The sequence below is a fragment of the Ochotona curzoniae genome, unplaced genomic scaffold (genome assembly GCF_017591425.1).
Source record: "Ochotona curzoniae isolate NIBS_2020 unplaced genomic scaffold, NIBS_Ocur_1.0 contig_66, whole genome shotgun sequence".
Lineage (NCBI taxonomy): Eukaryota > Metazoa > Chordata > Mammalia > Lagomorpha > Ochotonidae > Ochotona > Ochotona curzoniae.
In genome coordinates this window covers 26,097,571-26,120,950 of record NW_024466512.1, presented here as the reverse complement: position 1 = coordinate 26,120,950, position 23,380 = coordinate 26,097,571, and the positions used below count along the sequence as shown (strand labels likewise).

Genomic DNA, 23,380 nt, shown 5'->3' with positions numbered 1-23,380 from the left:
CGGTCCCCAAAGCCCAGGGTCTTAACCTCTGCATCCAGAAGTGCACATGGGATAACCCTCTGTGGAGGGGAACCATGTTGTACAACGCGAGATGTTCAGGAGATTCTCAATGTCAATAACACCCTCTAAACTGTGATCGCTAAAAATGTCTCCAGACATTGCCAAGTGTCTTGTACGGGTAAAACCATGCCCTGCTGCAAGCCATGACTAAAGCGTGGCCTCCCCAAATGTGCTATTCCATGCATTCTCCACTTGGCAGGCCCTGCGACACCCAGCGCAACACAATAGGGCTTGGGATTAACGACAGAGCTCTGCACTGAGCAGACCTGCAAAATCAGACTCTGAGTCCTGGCTCCTTCATCCACAAAATGGGAGCGATAAGACAGCATCTGCCTCACTGGGAGGCCACGGAAGTTACACAAAGTGACAGGGAAAGTCTGCCTGCTTCCAGGGGCACTCAGCAAATGGTAGTGATTATTTACAAGCCCGGAAAGATCTTTGTGGCCACACCCAGAGTTCAGTCTTCTATTTTGGTGCCTTCTGATCTTCCCCCTCCTTCCTATGCCCTTTCCACTTGTCAAATGCCTTAGGTCTTAACCTTTGATCTTAAGGAATCTTTCCTTCTAGTTCAAGGGCATCTGTGGTTAAAGTGAAGGACATACACAAACACACATACTAGCAGGAGACAAGTCAGATTCAAGTCTGCCCAAACCAACTCTCCAGAAACACCAAACACAAACTTTTCCACAAGCAGGGGCCAGCACCATGACACAGTAGCTTAAGCCTCTACTGTAGTGCTAGCATCCCATATGGGCATCAGTTCATATTCTGGCTGCTCCACTTGTGATCCAGGTCGCTGCTTATGGCCTGGGAAAGCAGTAGATGATGGCCCAAAGCTTTGGGTCTCGGTACCCATGTGGGAGGCTTTGGACTCATCCAGCTCTGGCCACTGTGGCCATCTGGAAAGTGAATTAGCAGATGGACAATTTCTCTCTGTCTCTCCTCTCTGTAAATGTACCTTTCAAATGAAAATAAATCTTCAAAACACACACACACACTTGTTCTTACAAGAAAAAAAAAACAGCCACCGGAACCAGCATTTCCATACCTCTCAAGTTCTCATCCTCATCTGCCCCCTGACCTTGAAATAGCCCTTCTCCCTCCCAGAGCTAAGTTTCCTTATCTGTAAAGGAGGGTTTGAGTCCCTACAGAGTTGAGAGCTTCCCATCAGCAGTTCCCAGGATTTGGCATTGTGTTGGGCTGCTGTGGCACAGGTAACACCTGGAGCCACATTTTAGGTCATCACTTAACTGGGAAACAAAGGTCACAAAGCCACATCATTCTCTAGTGTTCCTCCATCCTCTGGAGAGCCGGCCAAAGATGGTGACTGCTGCAACTGGAGCCAAAGAGCAAAGCCGAATGCAACCCCATGCCACAGATACCAATCCCACCAGTGGCGCTGCCTTATCTGTAACAGGGGACAAGAGCAGCGGCAGCAGTGACGTAAGGATGGCAAGACAAGGATGACGAAAGTACTGGTACAGAGGCAGCACCCACCCCAAGTGTCCCAGAACACATCCCTTCCCTCCTGAAATCCCTACTGTAAACTGTGTACTCTAACTCCACATCCTTCTGTCCTCTCCGAGTCCTTCCTGCTCCCCCTTCCCAGCCATCCTTCCAGGCCCTGCCCACATCCTTCTCAGCCTGGAGGTCTTCTCTGCATAGACTGTTTACAAAGGTCCCAGGCCTGAAATTTCCAAGCAAGGGCCAGAGAATGGGGGCAGGGAGGGCTTCACGAAGACCTTCCTTGCTACGAATTCAGGAACATTCTTTTCTTCCCTGCTCTGCCCCGGAACCCACCTGGACCTCAACCTCCACACAGGCTTACAGCTTATACCCCTGCTGTAAAAGGGCCTCCAAACCAACCTGACAAGGGCAAGACGACCAAATTCCTCAGCTTCCCCACAACTCTTCACCCAACCTGGCCACCCAGACCACCTGCCAGAGTTCCTGAAGGCAAGGAAAAGGTTGACACTGTTTCTTCTCTCACCTCCACAGGACAACCTCACAAACAGTCCCCAGGACTGCGACAATTCCACTCATTGGAGAGGATCCCACTGGCAAGGAACTGGAGCTCAAGAGATGAAGAGGCTGGGTTGGCACAATGTCTCTGCGGACAGGCCAGGACTCGGAAGTTAACAGGACTCTTGGGGCTCTAGACACACCGCAGCTCCACCTACACTCCTGGTCCATCAACCAGATCCCTCCAGGCCCAGGGACCTCCATTCTCCCAGGCAAGCACCCTGCAGTGTCCACCTCTGCTCTCACCTTCATCATTAACACCACAGTCCCTAAATGGTACAGGACTGCTCAGGCCCCAGTCCCTCAAGCCCATTGCCTGGGGCCCAGCACCACAGGCCCCAGCAGCTAAAGCAGAATTCCCAGGAGCCCATCCTACCCCATTGGGTCAGATTCCTCCTTGATCAACATGATTTATTCATGGTGCTCTCCTGTCCAGCCTGGCCACCCTGGATCTTCAGTCCCCACCCCCACAACAAATCTCTCCTGCCCAGAAAACCCAAGTCCCACTCAGGTAAGGCCCTCGCTTCCCTTCAGACCCCTCATCACCACCGCCCAGGTGCTGGTCCTGCTCCTGCACCAGGCCTTCACCCACTCCACACCCCTCCTTTGCATGGTCTTTGCTTCTCTATTCTCCCCTCTCCATTGGTCCTTCAAGGTCCTGTTCAAGTTGCTCTCCACAAGGAACCTTCCTGGACCTCCTTTGTCCACCATGACCTGGGACTCTGAACAAGGTCACCACTGCCTGATCACTTATCACCATTCTGAGTTACTTGACCCCAACCTCCTCGCCATTCAGCCACATAACTTCCACATGTCTGCAGTCCTTCCACCTCCAACCTCAGCCAGGCGTTCATTCCACAAACACGATCTGAAAACCTCTCGTGTACAGACAGCGCTCCTGTCCTTCCCCTTCAAGGCCCAGTGTGCAGACCACCTCCCCAGTAACTTCATCCCCAACACACTGTGCCAGGAGCCTCCATACTGGTCTCTAGGACAGACCCTCCCTGAGATCCAACACTTCTGTTCCTGACTCACAGCTGGGCTTCCCGTAACTCCCTCTACCAAGAAGATACTCAGTGAATGGCTTTCATGGTGAACCGAAACAGAATCCGTTCAATTCTCCAGCCAGTGGGGCCCCTGGGTGGCCTCAAGCTCCCTACATCCAAATGACCTCTTACTGTTCTCCCAAGATTGGATTTGGGCCCAGACTGAGTCAAATGACCCCTTATCAGTCTTCCAAAATTAGGCTTTCCTCTTTAATTACACCTTATCTAGCCTCGCTCTATGTGGATTCTAATTACATAATTACTTCAATCTCTGGGATTTGAAAACAAGAAAAGCAAAGGAAAGGAGTGTGCATGACTGCATAGATAAGTAAATATACTGAGTGTGCCTACTTACACAAACCACGGGCCATTTTTTTGTTCAAGTACAATACTGTGACCCAGTAAATATAGCTAAAGGAGGGACATAAGTCACATGACGTTAAGAATTCCACTGGGCAGGAATAGATAGAGGAGATCGTCATGGAGAAATCGTAACCCTAGATGAGCTTTGAAAGGGCCAAAACGTGAAGCCCAATTCCTTTCCCTTCCACAATGAAGACTAGCGTTTGCGTGATCTTGACTGCATTAGATTCTTTCCATAGCTTGCTCTCTTTGAAAGTCGGAGTTAAGGGTTGAGGAAGAGGGAAAAACAGAAGGAGAGGGAGAGAAGAGGAGGAAAGGAGTAGGGTAGAGAGTGAAAAACAGATATTCCATCCACTGGTTCACTCCCCAAATGATCAGAAAACCCAGGCCTGGCCGAGGAGAAGGCCAGGAGCCTAGAACTCTTCAGGGACTCCCAGGTGGGTGGCAGGGGCCAAGTACTTGCGGTCATCCTCCATTGCCTCCCCAGGCAGGATAACAGGCAGCTGGATTGGAAGCAGAGCAGCAAGGACATGAACTTGTGCTCTTGTGGGATGCCAGCATCACAAGTGCACCACAACACCAGCCCCGCCTACGTTAGAGTTTTAAAGCATGACCAGGTGTGCTCTGCTCCCAAACTATCCATCCTTTCCTGAATTCCAGGCACAGTCTCTCCATTGAATCTCTCCCAGGCACATCTGCAGTTCTCTTCCCTGTCCCTCCCTGGAAGCTCATCTTGCAGGCAGGAGCCCAGTACTATTCATCTTGGTATTCCCTGCTCTCAGTTTCTCCCCCAGTCCTGGCTGAAGGCCCCATGCAGGCCCTACTCCTGCCTTACAGGTGACCCAGCCTTCTTAACACTTCCACCCCTCTCTTGCACTGAGTCTTCTCACTAAGCCACCCCACATTTACACATACACAGTCTCTGTCCTCTAATAGGCACACCACCTTGCGACCTGGTTCCAGACCTCACAGTGCCCTGTCCTTGCCCGAACATAGTGTGCAGCATACCTGTGCATAGAAAGGCTTTTCATTTGCTTCCTTTTCCCTTCAGAGTGGTGTTCACCAAACTTCCTGATCACACCTTTCTATATGCTCTCAGCGTATTACCTTACAAGCCAATTAGGAAACGTGCCCTCCCGCCACCGCCCCGATAACTAAGCTGTTTTTTAGTCAAAGAGCAAACAAAACTCAACTGAGACTGCTTTGATCCTGCGTTGTTCACCAACTGTTTGAGTTCAGGAGCTTCATAAGGGCATGGGGGCTTTTCATTCCTTTGTATTCCCCAAATCTTGTACATGAATGTATTTTTTCACTCACGGTGTGGCACCTCCTACAGGCCAGACAAACGAAAGACACAACAGTGACAAGAGCAGTCCTGGGACCCCACAGGCTGGTGGGGTGGGCAGGCAAACAGTGACCTCCACAACAAACGTGACAAGGTACCCGACTCAAACACTGAGGCAAAACCCCAGGGCTACGACACAATGGTAAGCACCGGGGACCCTACTAGAGCCAACCTACAAAACAAAACAAAAAAGAAACCCCGAAGGGATAAGGTGCTCTCGTTCCCATCCTCCTTCTCTTGACAAAGCAGACCAGCTGTCCCTGACTATGGGCCTCTGAAGGAGTGGCTCAGCCCTGCCTCTGCCCAGCCAAAACAGGTGAGCACCCAGCCTCCCACTCAGCCTCCCCAACACTGCTCCCTGCCATGCCAATCCTCCTGGGACACCCATGAGCCCCAGGAAGCCACGCTGAGAACCAGGCCTGTTGCCATAGTCACCACCAATTCAAACCGGGCGGTTTAATTTTTTAAAGAGTGTGTGTTAAATATTTTACATCTTCTAACAGCACAGTCTCTTCCTGGCCCACAATAAAAAGAAACACCCTACCGTGCTCACATTCAGGACGCACTTGGAGCAAGACAGCCCACGGCAGTCTGTGCCCTGTTACCAGGGGTTTCTTACAACTCTCCTGGAAGTCCAAGTGGCCACATCATCCTCAAGAAGGACACGTGTGGCATCTAGACCCCCAGGACATCACACGGCTTCTCTGCTGGAGCTCCTCTGACCCTGAGAAGGGAAAGCTGCTCACAGCGCTGCTGCAGGTGAGTATTTCAAAGGCCTGTGACTTTAATAATTAAAGATAAAGCCAAGGATGCAGGCCGTAATGCAGGCTGGCGGCTGCGGGGCCTCCTGCGGCAGCTGTCTGGAAGTGCTGCCATATATCTTCTATCAGTGCTCAGGCATGACTAAGATTTCCCAGTTCCTGGTGGGGGGGTGGGGTTGCCACCTGCCACATTGGCTCACTAATGCGCCATGTCTCACATACAGGTTCCAAGAAGCAAAGGTGAAATCTCCCACAAAGACCTCGCACTGCTTTGGCACAGGTCTGGGGCCTGGCTGCCCCCAGCAAAATAGAGGCAGCCCTCGACTGCTCCCCACAACTCTGAGTCCCAGGTTCCCAAGATTCCCACCGCTGTTCTCACTGGGACTCCGCTTTCTCCACCAGCCTCTATTCGCTTTGTCTTGCTTAAAAGCTGTGCCTGCTCTTTCCTGCCCATTTTCCCACTGTCCAGGCCACTGGGGCAGCGACTCAGATATCTCAGCTCCAATTCCAGCTCCCTCTTACACCACCTATCTTACATCCCATCACCAGCCTCCTGGGTTGGGGTGGGGGGCACTGTCCATTATGAAAGGCTCAGGCAGAGAAGACTCAGCAGGATCCATGTCATAGCAGCCCTCAGCAGACTCCCCTCTTCCTGCCCATGAAGGAGCGGCAACCCCATGCTCCGACCTTCATCCTGTGTTCACATGACCTAGTTACCTCAAAATAGCTATGCCCCAACTAAAGACAAACTCCAGGCAGAAAAAAGCCACCTACAAATGCATTATCTATTTCCACATCAGACAAGGAAACTGCTCGCATGCACAGCCACTGGTGTCACCGACAGAGAATGTTTGGGTTTCACAAGCATGTCCTTACAACCTTTCAGACCAGGAAACTGAGTTCAAAGGTTAGCCTTCAGGCTGGTGTTAATGATCAAAGTATTAGGCTTTTCACAAAGCAGCAGCAAGCTTCCAAGGGCAATTCAGATACCTACAAAGCACCCATTCGGTTGACACCTGCTATAAGCCAGAATATCACCCATGATAATACAAAATCAAGACCCAAACAGGAATGCAATAATAGAGCTAGTTTAAGTGTACAGGTTAAGCCTCAAATACTCAAACCTTCTGATCACCAGGGACTGGCATTGTGGTTATACCACCACCTGCGATGCCACTATCCTGTATGGGTACTAGGTTGAGTCCTAGCTGCTCCCTTCCAATCCAGTTTCCTGCTGATATGCCTGGGAAAACAGTGGAGGATGGCCCAAGTTGTAGGGACCCTTCACCCCATGCAGGAGACCAGCAAGAAGCTTCTGTCAGCCAGTCACAAAGCGAACCCATAGATGGAAAACCAACCCTTCTCTCTATTCTCTCACTCTCTCCACCATTCTGCCTTTCAAATAAATAAAGAAAACAACTTCTGACCAGCAGAACTCAGGTAGAACCAGTATTTCTGCATGGTACAGAGAATCAGGCAGCCAGGGCCGGCCTCATTGCAGGCTGCTCCTGGCTCAGCTAGGACACCTGGCCTCCTGCCACACTCATCACGTGCACGCAGTGTCCTCACTACCCACACCACCCCACACGCCTTGTCACACTGAAACCTTCCTGCTCCAAGACCGGAAAGGCCGCATCAGATGTGTGCTGACAAGAGCACCACCCCAGCAGTGCTGACGTGGAAGCAAACGTCAGGGGGCGGGGTCCCCGCTTTCCTCCAGCACCAACTGCTTCACCAATGAAATCAAACTGTGGCACTAATGCACTTCCTAAACACAAGTTCTACCTGCAAGCAGGGCTTTCTCCTTCCCCCAGCCTACTTCATCCCTGGGACTCTCAGATCTCTGTCCCCTTATCCAGCAAAGCACTGGTCAGCCAGCAACACTGGACCACAGAGGGAATGACATTACCAAGAGACAGAAATCTCAGACAAGATCAGGACCCAACCGCAAGTTCACCCCTCGGCTTCAGTCCCTCCTGTCTCGTGCAATCCTCCAGGAAGCCCCTCAGCTCTGGCAGTGCAGGATGGGGGATGCGGTGTCAAGAGATGCCCTCCTCCCCACTCTAAGGTTAGAAGGGGCTATAGTGACCAGCCCAGGTAAGTGGAGGCCAGGAGGAAGAAGGCAGTAAAAGGATTTTCATTCCAAGCCTCAATGACCAAATTCAAGATACAGAGGGTTTGAGAATATGCTGGCATTTTTTTTTTTTTGAAAGCTAGAGCCACAGAGAAAAAAGGAAGGAAGGGAGGGGAGAGAAACTGGGAGGGGAGAGAAAGAACTTAACATCCACCATTTTACTCCCCAAGAGCTGCAACTGCCAGAGCTAAGCTGAAGCTGGGAACCAGGAGCTTCTTCTGGGTCTCCCATGTGGATACAGAGTCCCAAGCATTTTTGCCACTGTCCATTGCTTTGCCAGGCAATAAACAGGGAGCTGGATTGGAAATGGAACAGCCAGGACACCAGTGAGTTGCCCATACAGGGTGCCCAGGCTTCAGGCAGAAGCTTAGCCTGCTATGCCACAGTTCTGGCACCAGGCATTTTCTTAAGTTTTTTTTTTAAAGCCCAGCACAATGGCTTAATGGCTAAATCCTCATCTTGCAAGCACCAGGATCCCATATAGGTGCCAGCTCATGCCAGTTGCTCCTCTTCCCTTGTAATCCCCTGCTTGTAGCCTAGGAAAGCAGTGGAGGACGGCCCAAAGCCTTGGGGCCCTGCACCCATGTGAGAGACTTGGAAGAAGTTCCTGGCTCATGGCTTCGGATTGGCTCAGATCCAGTGATTGTGGCCACTTGGGGAGTGAACTGGCAGATGGAGGATCTTTCTGTATCTCCTTCTCTCCATAGATTTGTCTTTCTAATAAAAATAAGTAAATTTTTAAAGAAAAAAAATATATATATATCTTTTACTTATTTGAAAGGCACAGTCAGTGACAGAGAGAGGGAAGGAGAGGTGGATCTTTCATTTACCCAGGAGTTCACTCAGAGCACCAACAGCTGGGGCTAAGCCAAAGCCAGTAACCCATGATCCCATTTAGGCTCTCACATGTGGGGCAGCGATTCAAGCACTTGGGCCACCCCCACTGCCTTCCCAGGTACATTAGCAGGAAGTGGAGTGGGCAAGGCTTGAACTGGCAACATTCAGATAGGGAAGACAGGCATTGCAAGGGTAGACCTACCCTCCTACACCACAGCACCCACACACTTAGCCTGGCATGGTTACATCAGGACCCTTGACTTGGAAATGTGTTTCTCTCCAGGTGGTCAGTCAACTCTGCAAACAGCCTCGCCTGCCAACATTCTCTTTCCACTCCACAGTTTCCTGTTGGAAGACCCTGCCTTAGATGCAGCGGTAAGTCCTGTCCCCTCTCATTCTCAGCAAGAGTGACCCATGTTGGCCAGATGATCACCATGTGTCAGCACAGTTCCAAAGGCTTGCGCCACTGGATCATCTAGCTCTCTCTGCAATCCAATGAGTCAGTACTTCTCTCCATTTCACAGGTGAGATAACTGAGGCACGCAGCTGTGTCTTCTCCTGGGTCACCAAGCCAGAAAGCAGCTGAGCTGGGATTAGAACCCGAGAACAGAGACTACCCACTTGGTGGATCTCATCCCATTCTACTTCAAGAAGAAAGGAGCCCCATTCCAAAGGAGCCCCATTCCAACACAGGTGAGCTCCTGGCTGTGCCTCAGTTGTCCCTACAGTGAGGCAAACTAACCACAGATATAGCATCAGGAAACTCAGAGAGCTCCATAGTCAAGCCTACTTGAGGGAATTACCTGCAACAATAGAATGTTCTAGATCAGTACTGTCCATAGGGCAGTCACCAGTCACACATGGCTGCTGAGAGCATAAAATGTGGCAAGCACAGGAAACTGGATTTTAATGGCATTTCATTCTCATGAGCGTAAGTAATCACAAATGCTAGTCACTAGCACACTAGACAGCTCAACTACGGTCTGTGACCTTCAGGAGAGCAGATACCATTTCTCTTTGTTCCCAAAGCCCAGCAGTGACCCTGGTGGATGGGGGGAGTCGGGGGAGTGCTCAGCTATCATTTGCTGAGCACATCAAAAGCCAAGGACTTTTCAGGTGCTCTTACATACTTCTCCCACACTGGCATCAACTACTAGAGGCAGCGGGCGTCCATCCTAGATATGGCAAGTTCAGGGCTCCCAAAGCAGCCTAGTGATGTGTAGTTCTCAATGAGAAGTTCTTTGAGGTCAGCACCATGGTATAGTAAGTTAAGGCTCTGTCTGCATCACTGGCATCCCATATAGGTGCAGGTTTGAGTACCAGGTGCTCCACTTCTGATCCAACTCCTTGTTAATGTGCCTGGGAAGCCAGAGAAGGCTGGCCACAGTCCTTGGACTTTTGCACCTTTGTGGGAGACCCAAAAAACTTCCTGGCTCTTGGCTCTGGACTGGCCCAGCTCTTGGCTTTTTGCTGCCATTTCAGGAGTTAACCAGAGGATGGAAGCTCTCTCTCTCTCTCTCTATCTCTTTCTCTGTGCCTCTTCAAATAAAAATAAACAAATTTAAAAAAATAGTTCTTCACTCAACTAAATCTACCTCCCTAAAATTGCTACTCACTAGTCCTGGCATATCAGCAGGTCGACTTGGGAAAATCAAAATACATATTTTTTAAAAACACTTTAAAAGGTTCTTAAACATTGTAAATGCATGGCTTTGCCTGCAACTCATGACAATAGCTAGGATGAATACACTCTGAAGTTACAGCAATGTAGAACCTATTTAACAAATATCTAACTGCCACATGCTTGGGGGAATTGCGTTCTCTAGCATCAGGATGGAGGTCTAGAACTGATCTCCCTATAACTTTCATATTAACTCCTCCAAACCCCAGCTCCGTAAGTGGGCCAGGCAATGTGCAGAACACTCCCGCTCTGCAAGCAGGGTCTGGGGACCCGAGCAAAGCAGCTAACACTCTCCTACTTTCCTGATGTCTCCTTTCCCGTACAGTCCATTACAGTCCCCACCAGCAGCCCAGTTTAAAAACAATAAGCGGTAAAACATGTAGCAGATCTACTCTGTCCAAGACACTGAAAGGGGCCATGGCGTAGTCAGTAGAGCGGCTGCCTGCAGTGCCAATATCCCACATCAGTACCAGTTGGTACTTCACTTCCAATCCAGCTCCCTGCTAATGGGCCTGGGAAAGTTGGGGAAGATGACCCAACAGCTTGGGCCCCTGTACCAATGTGAGATGCCCAGAAAAAGCTCCTGGCTCCTGGCTTTGGACTGGCCCAGCCCTGGCCATTGTGGTCAACTGGGGAGTGGACCAGCAGATGAAAATTGTCTAAGTTTCTTTGGGGATCTCCCCAATTGAACTGCCAGACTCAGAAGCCTAACCAAGAAAAGACAGAACAAGTCAATCAACCACCTCAGCTCTATGTTGGCAGTGAAATACTGGGCAAATGGAGACTCTCTGATGTACTACATCAATCAGTGGATTCTTCAACAACCTCATCATGCTTGGAGTGGCGAGACTGGCAGCAATTCATAACTGGTGAACTATTAAAACCACTTGAACAAGTATCTCAGAGCATGTCCCACATTCGGGACCTGGGGTGGGTGGGAAACTGGATGGGGCTTCTCCCTCAATACCCCCTTTACCTCAGATACATGAAGGAAACAGCATGGAAATTACAGTCTTACCCATTTTCCTATCGCCCTTGAACTTCTTTACCCTAATTAATTATGTAAAGATTGTAAAAAATAAAGAAAAAAAGGAAAAAAAAACAAACATTAAAAAAATTTTAAAAAAAGAAAAATCTCTGTCTCTCTATAACTCTGAGCTTCAAATAACTAACTAAACCTTTAAAAAAGAGACATTCAACTAAGCTCCAGAGTAAGACAAATTTATAAGCCAAACAATATCAGTTCAGTGTAACACAGGCCATAACGCACATGCAAACACACACACAGCCTGGGCTACCTTAAAGGGCATGTGAAGGGTAGCGTGCCTTACACGCAGTGCGTACTCTGCAGAGAACAGAATTAGATGCCAACCAGCATCTCAGCTTAAACCCTAGGAGACCAGAAAGGCTGTGGGACTTCTCGAGGTGACCCAGGTAGTCAGAGAGAAGGCTGAGCCAGCTCGGGGCCTGCCACCCCCAGCTCAGCAGTCTGCTGCTATCTCCTGGTGCCAGAGCCTAAACTGCACAGGGATCATGGGAAGACCTGCTGCTTGGCATGATGTCCACCTCCCAAGAGTAAGACTGCATATTACTGAAATCCGATGACCACCTGTGTGCATGTCATGTCAGAAACACGCATTCGGTCAGTTGCTTAGACAAATCAGTAGACACCTATGCCTACTTCTGCTCTCTCCAGAACCCCACTAAAAGGCCAAAATAGTAATTTGCTTCTTAAAAGAAAGGTGAAGGGCCTGGCACAATAGCCTAGTAGCTAAGTCCTCACCTTCCATCCTCCTGGATCCCATATGGGCGCCAGTTCTAACCCTGGCAGCTCCACTTCCTATCCAGCTCCCTGCTTGTGGCCTGGGAATGCAGCTGAAGATGGCCCAAAGCCTTGAGATCTTGCACCCATGTGGAAAACCCAGGAAAAACTCGATCAGCTGAGCTCCAGCTGTTGTGACTGCTTGGGGAATGAACCAGCAGATGAAAAATCTTTCTCTCTGTATCTCCTTCTCTCTGTATATCTGCCTTTCCAATAAAAATAAATAAAACTTTCAGAAAGAGAGAGAGAGAGAAAGAAGGGAAGGAGCAAGGGAGGGAGGGAGACAACAGCAGACATGCCGTACCAAGACAATTCTAGGAAGGGCCAGAGGACCATCATGAAGAAGTAGATTTAGGGGCCCGGCACCATGGCCTAGTGGCTAAAGTCCTCGCCTTGAACGCACCAGGATCCCATATGGGTGCCGGTTCTAATCCCAGCAGCTCCACTTCCTATCCAGCTCCCTGCTTGTGGCCTGGGAAAGCAGTCGAGGACAGCCCAAAACCTTGGGACCCTGCACCCATGTTGGATACCCGGAAGAGATTCCTGCCTCCTGGCTTCGGAACAGCATAGCATCGGCCGTTGCGGTCATTTGGGGAGTGAATCATCAGATGGAAGATCTTCCTCTCTGTCTCTCCCCCTCTCTGTATATCTGACTTTCCAATAAAAAAAATAAATAAATAAATCTTTAAAAAAAACTTTCCTTTAAAAAAAATTTTTAAAAAAGAAGTAGATTTAGGTTTCAGCTTGAAGTTGAAACTTAAGCTGTTAAGTTCAGGCTTAGCAGACTAAGTAAGCCATCAACTAAGTAGACTTAAGTAAGAATAAGTAAGTCACTGAGTGAAGTCATGGAACCTGGAGAAGGCTCAGGGCCACAGGCTGTGGGGCCTCTAAGGCAGAAGCAGTTCGAGGTGAATGCAGGTACAGGAGCCACCAGCCCCAGTCCCTGCTCAGTCTGGTGACTTCCCTTCCTAAGCCAACGCAAGGGAGAGGTCCAACTTATAGCTGAGCAGGCAGGAGAGGAGAGGGGCAGCTTTCTCAAGAGTAACTGCTCAGTTCAAGCCGGCACACCCTGCAGGAGAGCCAGGCCTCTCCCACAGTGCAGAACAGCCAGACCACCACCTGCCTGCTCCGTCCCACGCCCAGGCAAAATGCTCTCTAGCACCCTTTCCAGGAAAGCCTCAAAGAGCCACAGACACTGAGATTGACGATTTAGGTTTCTCCAGGGGCAGGGAGGTCCTCAGCCAGGTCACCAAACCGTGAAGTAAACAAGCCCCTTCCTGGCCACACAGACACACCCAATCAGCAACTAGGCATTGACTCATGCGCAAGTGGACAAACTAGCATCAGTGGGAGCAGGATGACTCCAGTGGGAAACATGGCCACCAGAACAAGCAAAAATAAACAAGAAATGGCAGAAAACTGCCAGGAAGTAAAAAAACAATAAAAAATTAAAAAACAAGCATTCAGGAATTGATTATACCCATGAAACAAGAAGAGGTGTTTTTTTTTTTAAATGTGAACATTCAGAGAACTCAGGGCTCTTAGAAAGTAAAACATGCAAGTGCATTTCATGTAAAACATGAAAGTGGCAGTTAAAAACTGGAGATAGCTCTCAAAAGGTAAAGCAAAAACAGAACCAAATGGAAAACAGAAAATGAAGGATTTTAAAATTAGAAGCTGGTCCAGGAGGTCCAATATTTAGCTAACAGAAGCTCCAAAGGTGAAATACAAAAAATTAGGGAAATTATTAAGCATACATATATATGAAAATTTCTCCAAATTGAAAGATGTGAGTCTTCAGATTAAAAATGTGCACTGAAGACTCAGGCAATAATGTCTAACACAGGGAGAGAGAAGATCCTAAAACTTGAGAAGTCAGGCTACTTACAGATGACCAGAAATCAGAATTAGCATCCAAGTTTCTGGTATTACTACTGGAATCTAGAAGATCCTCTAAAGGAAAGTGACTTTCGATCTGAACCATCAAGCTTGAGCTCAGGAAAACGTTTCGGAGGTGTAAACTGGACAGATTTACACAGACCCTCTCAGAGACCGTGGAGGAACAAAACAAAGAGGAAACCAAGGATGCAAGCTGGCTAAGGTGAGGGAATTCCCAGGATGAGTCACACCACAGGCCTCGAGGTCACTGGGCAAGAACAGAGGACAGAGATGGAAGCCTCCCCGAGCAAGGATGGGAGAGACGGAACAAAACAAAAGAAACACACACCATGAGACAGAGGAGCTTTCAAATGTGTCTACCAGCCTCCGGGAATGGGTAACGAGTATGTTAAAAAACCATGCAAATAGAAAAAAACAAGGCAAGTTTAACTTAACAGAGAGGAAAACATCAAGGCTCCACCATGAAAGTTAGCCATACAGCCAAAACTGTGCAAGCACGGAATGACACTGCAACCAAAACCAGAGATATCCTTAGTGGCAGGATGGAGAGGAAAAGAGACAACGGGGTGAGGTATCATAAGGACTCTCGAAGTCTATAGGAAGATATCAAGAAATAACATACATCTAGGTGCCAGCATTGTGGCACAGCTGGTTAAGACTTGCCTGCAATGACAGAATGCCATGAGCATCAGTCCTGGTTGTTCCACTTATGCTCCAGCTGCCCATTAATGTGCCTGGGAAGGCAGTGGAGGATAGCCTGGGTCCCTCTTACCCACATGGGAGACATGGATGGACTTCTAGGCACATGATTTCAGCCTGGCCTTACAGCTACTACAGCCATTTGGGGAGTAAACCAGCAGGTCAAAGTTCTCTCTCTCTCTCTCTTCTGCAAATCTCCTCTCAAATAAATAAACAAAATTTTAACCAACCAAAAGAAAAAAAAAAAGTCTAAAAATACCTGAAGGCCCAGCGCAGTGGTCTAGTAGCTAAAGTCCTTGCTTTGCACATGCCAGGATCCCATATGGGCACCGGTTCTAATCCCGGCAGCCCCACTTCCCATCCAGCTCCCTGCTTGTGGCCTGGGAAAGCAGTCGAGGACGGCCCAAAGCTTTGGGACCCTGCACCTGCATGGGAGACCCGGAAGAGGTTCCTGGTTCCCAGCTTTGGATCAGCGCAGCACCGGCCATTGCCATCATTTGGGAAGTGAATCATCAGATGGAAGATCTTCCTCTCTGTCTCTCCCCCTATCTGTATATCTGACTTTGTAATCAAAAATAAATAAATCTTAAAATAATAATAATAACATCTGAAACATACGTGTGGTACAGCAAGATAAATTGCTGCCTGGCCAACTGCCTCCCATTTCAAAGTGCTAGTTCAATCTTGGCTCCCCCACCTTCAATCCAGCTTTCCACTAACACACCCTGAGAGGCAGCAGATGATGGCCCCAGTGCTTGGAATCCTTGCACCAACATGGAGCTCCAGGCTCCCGGCTTCAAACTGGCCCAGTTCTGCTTATCATAGGCATTTAGGAAGTGAACAAGCAGATTCAAGATTCTCTCTTTCCCTCTACATACACAAACACAACTTTCAGATGCAGACAAACAGATGCAAACAAATATGTACAACAACATGTAAAACGAACCATCGGGGAGAACATTTAGGACAGTAATTTATAAGATAGTCATATCAAAACAAACTATCCAAAGAGTTACAACTGACTTCAGGAGACCCTCCAAATGTCCATAACCTCACCCTCAAATATATGACCATGTCAAGTTACCAGCCAAGGGGAATTAAGACTGCAGGTGGAATCAAGATCAATGATCCAGTGTCCTCACATCTATATGATCAGGATGATCCAGTGTAAACACAGTCATCCCAAAAACCAAAAGAGGGAGGAGGAAGGAGTGAGGTGAAGACACCACAATGGAGTGAGAGAGACACAGTGAGTCCAGGCAGCCATGCTTTCATGGAAAGATGTGGTAGGGGTTCCAAGTTCAAAAATGCCACCTCTGGGTGGTGAAGCGGCCTCCCCAGGAACAGAAGTAGCCCAAATCACCTACAGATTTCAGCTTGGGGAGACCCTTTTGAGACCTCTAATTCACACAACTGTGATGCATACTAGAGTTATTTGAAGCCACTAGGTTTTCAGCAGTCAGTGTCACACCACTCCATCGCTACTGCCACCACCCCTGTCACTCTGGGGACAGAGACCACAATGAGGAGGGAGACACAGGCTTTCCAATGTTTCTTGTAGCATTAAAGAACTCCGATAAATTAGAATTCCACTGAAAAAGATGAAGCACCGATTTGTTCTCTGTCCAGCGAATGGGGAAGAACCAAACAAGGGCGACCAGCAATCACAAAAGTACAAAGATGAGTGTTGTGGTGGTGGCCATCTCATTCTGACGTGAAACCAGACTGGAAGGAGACACGGGAGCCAGCCAGGAACAGGTGCAAGCAGAGCAGAGCGAATAGGGAGAACGGCACCCTGGTGCCACGGCAAGTGGGTCCAGCAGGAAGGCAGGATTGGAGGGGAGCTCTCCACTGGGCAGGCCTGCCCTCCTCCTGGCTTCTCCGACTGGTGGAGAAACTGCTGTGCGCTTTTATTGGTAGAAGACCAGGAGAAACAAAGGCCCAAGATAAACACATTTTCCTGAACCATCCGTTGTGTTCAACAGCTTGCTATTTAGTGTAAATACACTGTACTAAAACCAGCACTGGCATCATTAGGGAGGATGTAAAACTTAGAAATTTCAAATAGAAAACCTAGAATCTTCAAGGTGATTTCTTGCTGGGAGACACACTACAGACACTAACCTACTTGCAGACCCCCCCAGGTGTCTACAATCTTCTCGGCCCACCACAGCATCTGCACTTCACACCAGCAACTGGTCGGTAACCACCACCCTCCAAGGGGGAAGTTAAGACATGCCATAATCCCACCCAATGCTAACTAGAAAGCCAACAAGCACCTCATTCTTCCCCAAAGAAGTCCCCATTCTGTAACAGCTCACTGGGTTAGCTCAGCATGAGAAAACAAAAAAAGAAAGGCCACCAGTCTAAAGCCTTCCCAGACACACTGTGTTGGCCACAACTTGCTCAAGAGCCGCACCTCCACCAAGAGCATCTTCACCCCTCACAACACAGCTCCTGTCAGGGAACACAGTGAAGACACTCCTTCCACGGGAGGAAGTCGTGAAATAGGGCACCTCTCCTGGGAAAAGCTGTCCCTTGTGTCTAACAATACAAGAGTGGAAACTTTTTCTATTGCTGTAGCTGTTTTTGTTGTAAAAACAATAACCACATGACAGAACCTGGGAATTTTTTTTTTTCCAATAAAGAGTCACTACTGACCACAAAAGAGATGGTGGGGGGAAATCAATGAAAAGACCACATGAAAGTGAAAAAGCAATTTAATTGGATTTGGTTTGTTTCCCTTGCTTGTTGTATATGTAAAACATATATGCATTCAGAAAGGCCGAAAGACTGAAAGGAGATTTTAAATCAAGAACAGAGAATATGAAACTTTAATGGTGCAATAAATGCATTAAAACACACTACAACGCTGCATCATCAGTAGTAAAGAAAGGATGGGGGAGGGGTGCTAGGAGAAGATGCAATGAGAAGAGAGAAAAATGGAGGAAGGAGACAATGGAAAAGAAGCAAGATAGGCAGGCAGCAAGAGACAGAGACAGACCAAGCACCTGTCCAGCACAAAACACAAGAACTAAGGAGCCATACAGACACTTCGTAGGGTCTTCAGACTGGCCAAAGGAAATTATTCAGTTCATTGCCAGCTGATGGCTTGGGTTACAGACTTCAAAGCCTTATGACCTTTGATGCCAGCCTTTGAATGGCTCCTGCTCTGCTTAACCACTGCTTACAGCTATTTAATTGCTCGCTGAACCATTCTGAAGCTTAGCTCAGGTCACAGGCCAGAAGCTTTCCTCAACAGAGCTACAATTCAGCCAGCCAGTTAGCTCCAAACACCTCTGCAAGGAAACGCCAACCTGTAAAAATCTAAAAAGCACCAATGGACATCAGAGGGGGGAACACTGCTTGCATTGGGAAGAAACTCCAGGGAAAACAGTGTTGTAGTTTTGCATTAAAAAACAAAAAGGGACGACAGCAGGCCGGGTCCCACCTTAGCATTCACCAGCACCCCATGGACACACCTGGACTGTCCTCAGCCACCGACCTCAGCTGGCCCTGAAATGAAGCAACCACAAATCAGAGGGTGGACAGGAGAGACTCCATGGGACTCCAGGTTGAGCTCAATTCCGGGACATGGCTCCCAGCACCCTCATCTCAGCCAAGCCTCTCATCCATTCACAGGGCGACAGAATGGCCTGAGATCTCACAGCTGATTCTGCTCCAAGCCGGGCTTCCCCACAGCACCTGTCTCAAACCTTCGCCCTTCTGCACCTCTTGCCTCCTTTTTCCCTGCTCCCATCTCTGAATAATGCTTCTCACAGCCCAATCTAGAATGCGGAACCTAGAACCTGTTCACTGGGCTCCCAGCCCAACTCTGCGTCTTGCTAGCTGGGTGACCTTGGGCAAGCGGACACACTTCCCAGGCCCTCAGTGCTTCCTCAGTAAGGGGGCTTCCCTGGCCAACACAGAGGTCCCATCCAGGCATAATGTTCTAAACATTCCCCTGCATCACCATGAATAAAACAATGGATTAAACGTGCCCGGGGAGAGAAGATCAATTACAGAAAACTCCCTCTCTCACCCAGAAAATCAGCCACTCGGGGCTCTGCCTTTCCCCAGGGACCACTGAGTTCTAAGTTATTTACATTCAGTAAATGCTCCCAAATCAAGGCAAGGGGTCAATCCAAATCTAACACGCTCTAGTCCTTAGGGTGTGCCTTCATGCATTTGTTCATTAGGGTGGAATTGAAAGGGCCTAAAACTGCCCTCACAAACTGCACTTGTGAATCTAAGAGCAGTTGTGCTGCCAGGAACCCTGGAAGCAAGCAACTCGGAAGTCCTCTACTTCCGCAACAAGGACGCAGATCCGCACAGCGATGGGAAGGCCCAGAGAAGGTTGGTGGCCAGGGGCAAGGCCAGCTGCCCAGCCTCTCGCCCCAAGTGCCTCCACCAAAGCTTGAGAGACCATCTGTTTCTCTTTCTAGAAACAGGTTAGATCCACCAGTGTGTGCCCTCTACGGCAAACCTATTTCCACTCTCAGGGAAGGGTCCAGAGGTGTGTCTGGACAGCGGAGGATGGCCAGCGCTGCACAGCCAGAGCTTCCTTTCCTAGGCTCTGCCCTTTCATTCTCCGCCAAAAAAAAAAAACCCAAGCTCGGCTCTCTGGACTGACCTCTGCGTTGGAGAGCAGAGCAGAGGGGCGGCACAGGGACAGTGGACAGCTCTGTGGGAGCACTTGCCCCTCCAGGCTATTGCTCCTTCTCCCCTCCACCTACAATATAACCATTATCTTCAGAAAAGTTTGCAGATTCTCCAACTCCCAACAAACAGCAGGTCCTGGGAGGAGAGCACCGGCAGCAATGGGTGTTGGAGCAGACCCTCCCCTCACTGCTTCACCCCAGCAGCCCACACAACACAGCATTTCAGTGGCTAATTCCCTGCAGAGAAGCGCTGGAACCTGGGGTCCAGGGACTGTTCCGCTGAGAACTGTGCTCTCAGCAAACCCTGGAAAACTAACCCTTTCCCGTCCATCTACCAACAATGCCAAGGGCAGAGGTGCCAACAGGCCAACCTTTCTCGGGCCACAAGGAGACATCAGAGCCTGGCTGCGAAGTAGCTATTTAAGGCAGCATCGAGAGGGTGGGGCAGAAAATCGCTCCTCCATGCCAACCGCCTCCCAGCCCCCACACATGCCCCCTCCATCAGGCACTTCATTCACTTCGCTTCGGGCTGTAGATATGGAGTCTCCAAGTGTTCGTCTTATGTTTCCAGTCGCTGCAGCTTCTTCACAGTTCACCCGGCTTTAAGTCTCCCGTCCCTCTTCAACCTCCACCAAGCCTCCTTCCCCACCAAAAACGCCGACCTGATCCCACGTGGAGGAGCCCCAACTACTACAAGGAGAGTGCAGACAGAGAGAAGAGGGGGTTCCCGGGGGCTGGGGCGGGGAGGCAGAGGCCGGTGCCCCACGGAGGGTCCTGGAAGTCTCCACGTGAGGCCCCCTGCCGTGGCCGGTAGACGTCAATCCCAGCTATTTCAGCAGGTGGGCCGCTGATAACAGCTTCCCCAAATGAGAACGTGCTGGAAACCTCGGGAGCCCGGGACCCTTGCTGCTTTCACCGTGGCAATGCAACAGCGCAATGCATCCAGCCGGTCCGAGGCAGGCGTGCGCCGGAGGACCGTACAGCCGACCCAAGGCGCGGGCGCGCGGGCAGGCACGCTTCCACCGCACATCTCCCCCAAGCGAGGCAGCACAAGGACCTGGAGCCTCCTGCGCCCTCCATCGCTAACGGCCACGGCCCATCTGGCAGCAAGCGAGGTGGAGAGCCCAGTTCGCCTCTAGCCCACCCCCACGCGGAGAAGCCCCTCAAGGAAGGCTGTCAGCCGCCGAGGGACCACGCGGCCGGGGTGGGAGGGCAGGCCCCGGGGCCCCCCGCCCGCAGCGGCGCGGATGAATGAACGCACCTGAGATGCCTCCATCCCGCCGCTCACCCCCTCCTCGTCCTCGGGCGGCCGCGCAGGGGGACCCGGTCCCCGACACTTTGATTTTACCCCACAAACCCACCCGCTCTCCGAGAGCCCCCGGCGCCCGCCCACGCTGCATGCAGCCGGCTCGGAGCGGGAGGACCTTCCCTCTCAGCAGAGGCCGTGAGCGCAACCAGCTCCGCTCCCCAACCCCCTCCCTCACCCCAAAACCTGGAACGCCCAGATGCCCCGCACCCCGGCAACACTATTGGTAAAAGGGCCGGCGGGGGGCGCCGGGACCTGGCGAGCAGGCGGTATCCACTGGGGGGCCGCGGAGGCCCACGGCCGCCCCCACCACCACCTTGGAGGGATGCTCTCTGGAGAGGAGGTCCCCCCAAGTCCTCTAACAGCTGGCCCTTTAAATGCGCCTCCTTCAAGCGCGGAACAAAGGCGCCGCCCGCGGGGGCCGGGCCGGCGCGCCCCTCTCCGACGGCCGCGCCGCCGAGGGCCAGCGCCGCCGGACGGGGCGCGCGACGCGGCTTACCTTGCGGGTCTCCGGGCGGCCAGGCGGGAGGCTCGCTCGCGTCCTGCCCGGCTCGCACTCCACGCTGCAGCTGGCCCCGCTCTGTTTTTCTGGGACTCGGCGCTGACTTCACCGACACCCCGCGGCCGGCCAATGGGCTGCGGGGCCCGCCCCCTCATTAGCATGCCTCTGGAACCGTCCACTCCGGCAGCGCCCAGGGGGCGTGAACGGGCCGGCCGTGACAGGAAGGGGTGTGTGCGCCAATGGGAGGCGAGGACGCGCCGGCCACCCCGCCAGCGGCGTTGTGAGGCGGGCGCGCGGGCCCGCGGCTCCCGGCTGCTGACGCGCGCGCTCTCGGGTGCGGTAACTCTTTCTGTCCTGGCCATCCCGCAGGTTGGGCCCGAGGCCTTCGGGGGGCTTCAAAGGGGTCGCCCACCAGCTGCCTGGAAGGAATATTAGGCATAAATGAAAGCTAGCGTCTGTGGACTGTGTATTAGTTATGCCGTGTGCTCCATTTGGCTCCTCTGTAAAATGATGTGAAGGCACCGACTTCGGCTATTGGGTGTAGTGAGAAGGAACACAGCTAACGTTTCTCATCCGCTCTGGTGGTCATGCTGCGCCAGGGTTTGCTGCTGCTATTGTTATGTTTCATCCCGGCCAAGGTGCTTGCTGCTTCCCGTGTCGGTCCATATTTGATCCTGATCACCTTCCAACACAGGCTGTAGGGGATCCCTATTTTTCAATCAGGAAAACCTTGGTGTCCTATTGGGGGTTGGGCCCCAGATCACACAGCAAATGGTGCAACCTGGATTGGACCTAGGCTCTAAGACCTCGTTCATGCAGCACGCAGGTGTGTACTGTCTGCATGTGAGATCTGTGCCAGGTCCTGGGGTTCCTGCAGAAGAAAAATAAATAAACCGACAAGGCAGGCTGCTCCCATTTTGGTGAGGGATAGACACAAACGAGTGGATTCACAAGACCATCTGCCTTGCGAAAAGCAAGAGTGTGTAAAGGGATAGCATGATTCTGTGTTGGTTTGTGTTTGTGGGAACCACAGCCGGACACCACACTCCTGTCCTCCTCCTGTTCCCCTTGGTGCTGCAGGAAAAGAAAAGGGGTGTTGGAGAGGGGAGACTGCCCAAGATCACCAGCAGCCAGGAGCCAGTCTGACACTTGCTGCCTCTGTGCTCAGTTTCCCACATTCGTGAAACATTTCCGAGGCAGCACAGCCGCCCCTGAGGCTGAGCACGGCTCATTTTTGTCAACTGCCCTTGGCTGGAATCTTCAGCCAGATGAGGAAGGCTGCCAGTTAGCAGGCTGCGTGCAACAGCTAATTGCACCAAGTTCTTGGGTGTCAGCAAGCAGGGAGGAGCCTTTGCTGAGGACGCACTATCCTCTACTGTACTAAAAAGAAAAAGAAGGGCAAACACAGGGCACAGGGGTTAACATGCCGCTTAGATGCCCATATCCTACACCAGCTAAGTTCAAGTGTCAGCTCTGCCTCTAGGTCTACCTTTCTGTGATTGTACCCTGTAGGAGGCAGCACATGACGGCTGGGTCACTTGGGTCCTTGCCACCTACTTGCAAACCTGGACGGAGTTCCAGCTGTTGGCCAGGACTGCAGACAATGAATCAGTGGGTGGAAGGCCTCTCTCGCCCTCCCCCCACCTCACAAATAAAAACAAGTAATTTGGAAAAAATATGAAAAGACTGGTAGCTATGTATGAACTTACTCAAGACACCAGAATCCGCTAGAGAAATATTTAACCTAGAGGATGACACCCACCCACCCCCATCTTATCCTGCTGGTTTTCAATGAACACTGCCTAGGTTCCATTACTCAAGTGGCTCTCCCTGGGCTAGCTCCCATGTGCTAAGTTCCTCCAGTTGGCCATGCGCTGTACTGTGCTTGTGTAGGAAGCTTTACCTGCAAACTGCTTCGCACTGCACAACTGCGGGTGGGAGCCCTATGTTACCCTGACATTACCCACAGATGTGGGAGATAAAGGGCAGAAAAGCTAAGTTCTTTACCCAGCAAATTCAACATTATTTAGCAAAACAATAGAAAGTAACCCAATGTTCAATGTGAAGGGATTGGTTAATAAGATGAATGCCATACAGCCATGAAAATGAACAGGTGGCACTGACATGGATGCACAAAGATGCTCCCAGCACATCACTTAATGGGAAAGTAGGTTGAAAACCAGTTCTGTACATCCCATTAGACTAGGTTCTTATGAGGTTATGAGTAACCATGTTTGCTTAT

The 23,380-nt window shown here is 50.6% G+C and overlaps 1 protein-coding gene across 1 annotated transcript in view; it reads right to left on the bottom strand.

Moving 5' to 3' along the window:
• The window catches only part of SORBS1 (sorbin and SH3 domain containing 1), a 224,912-nt gene extending 203,708 nt beyond the window's left edge, over window positions 1–21,204 (bottom strand). The window contains exon 1 of the mRNA XM_040992413.1: window positions 21,136–21,204. The gene's annotated coding sequence lies outside the window, so the exon portion shown is untranslated. The remainder of the gene's footprint in view (window positions 1–21,135) is intronic.
• Window positions 21,205–23,380: the final 2,176 nt, after the last annotated feature.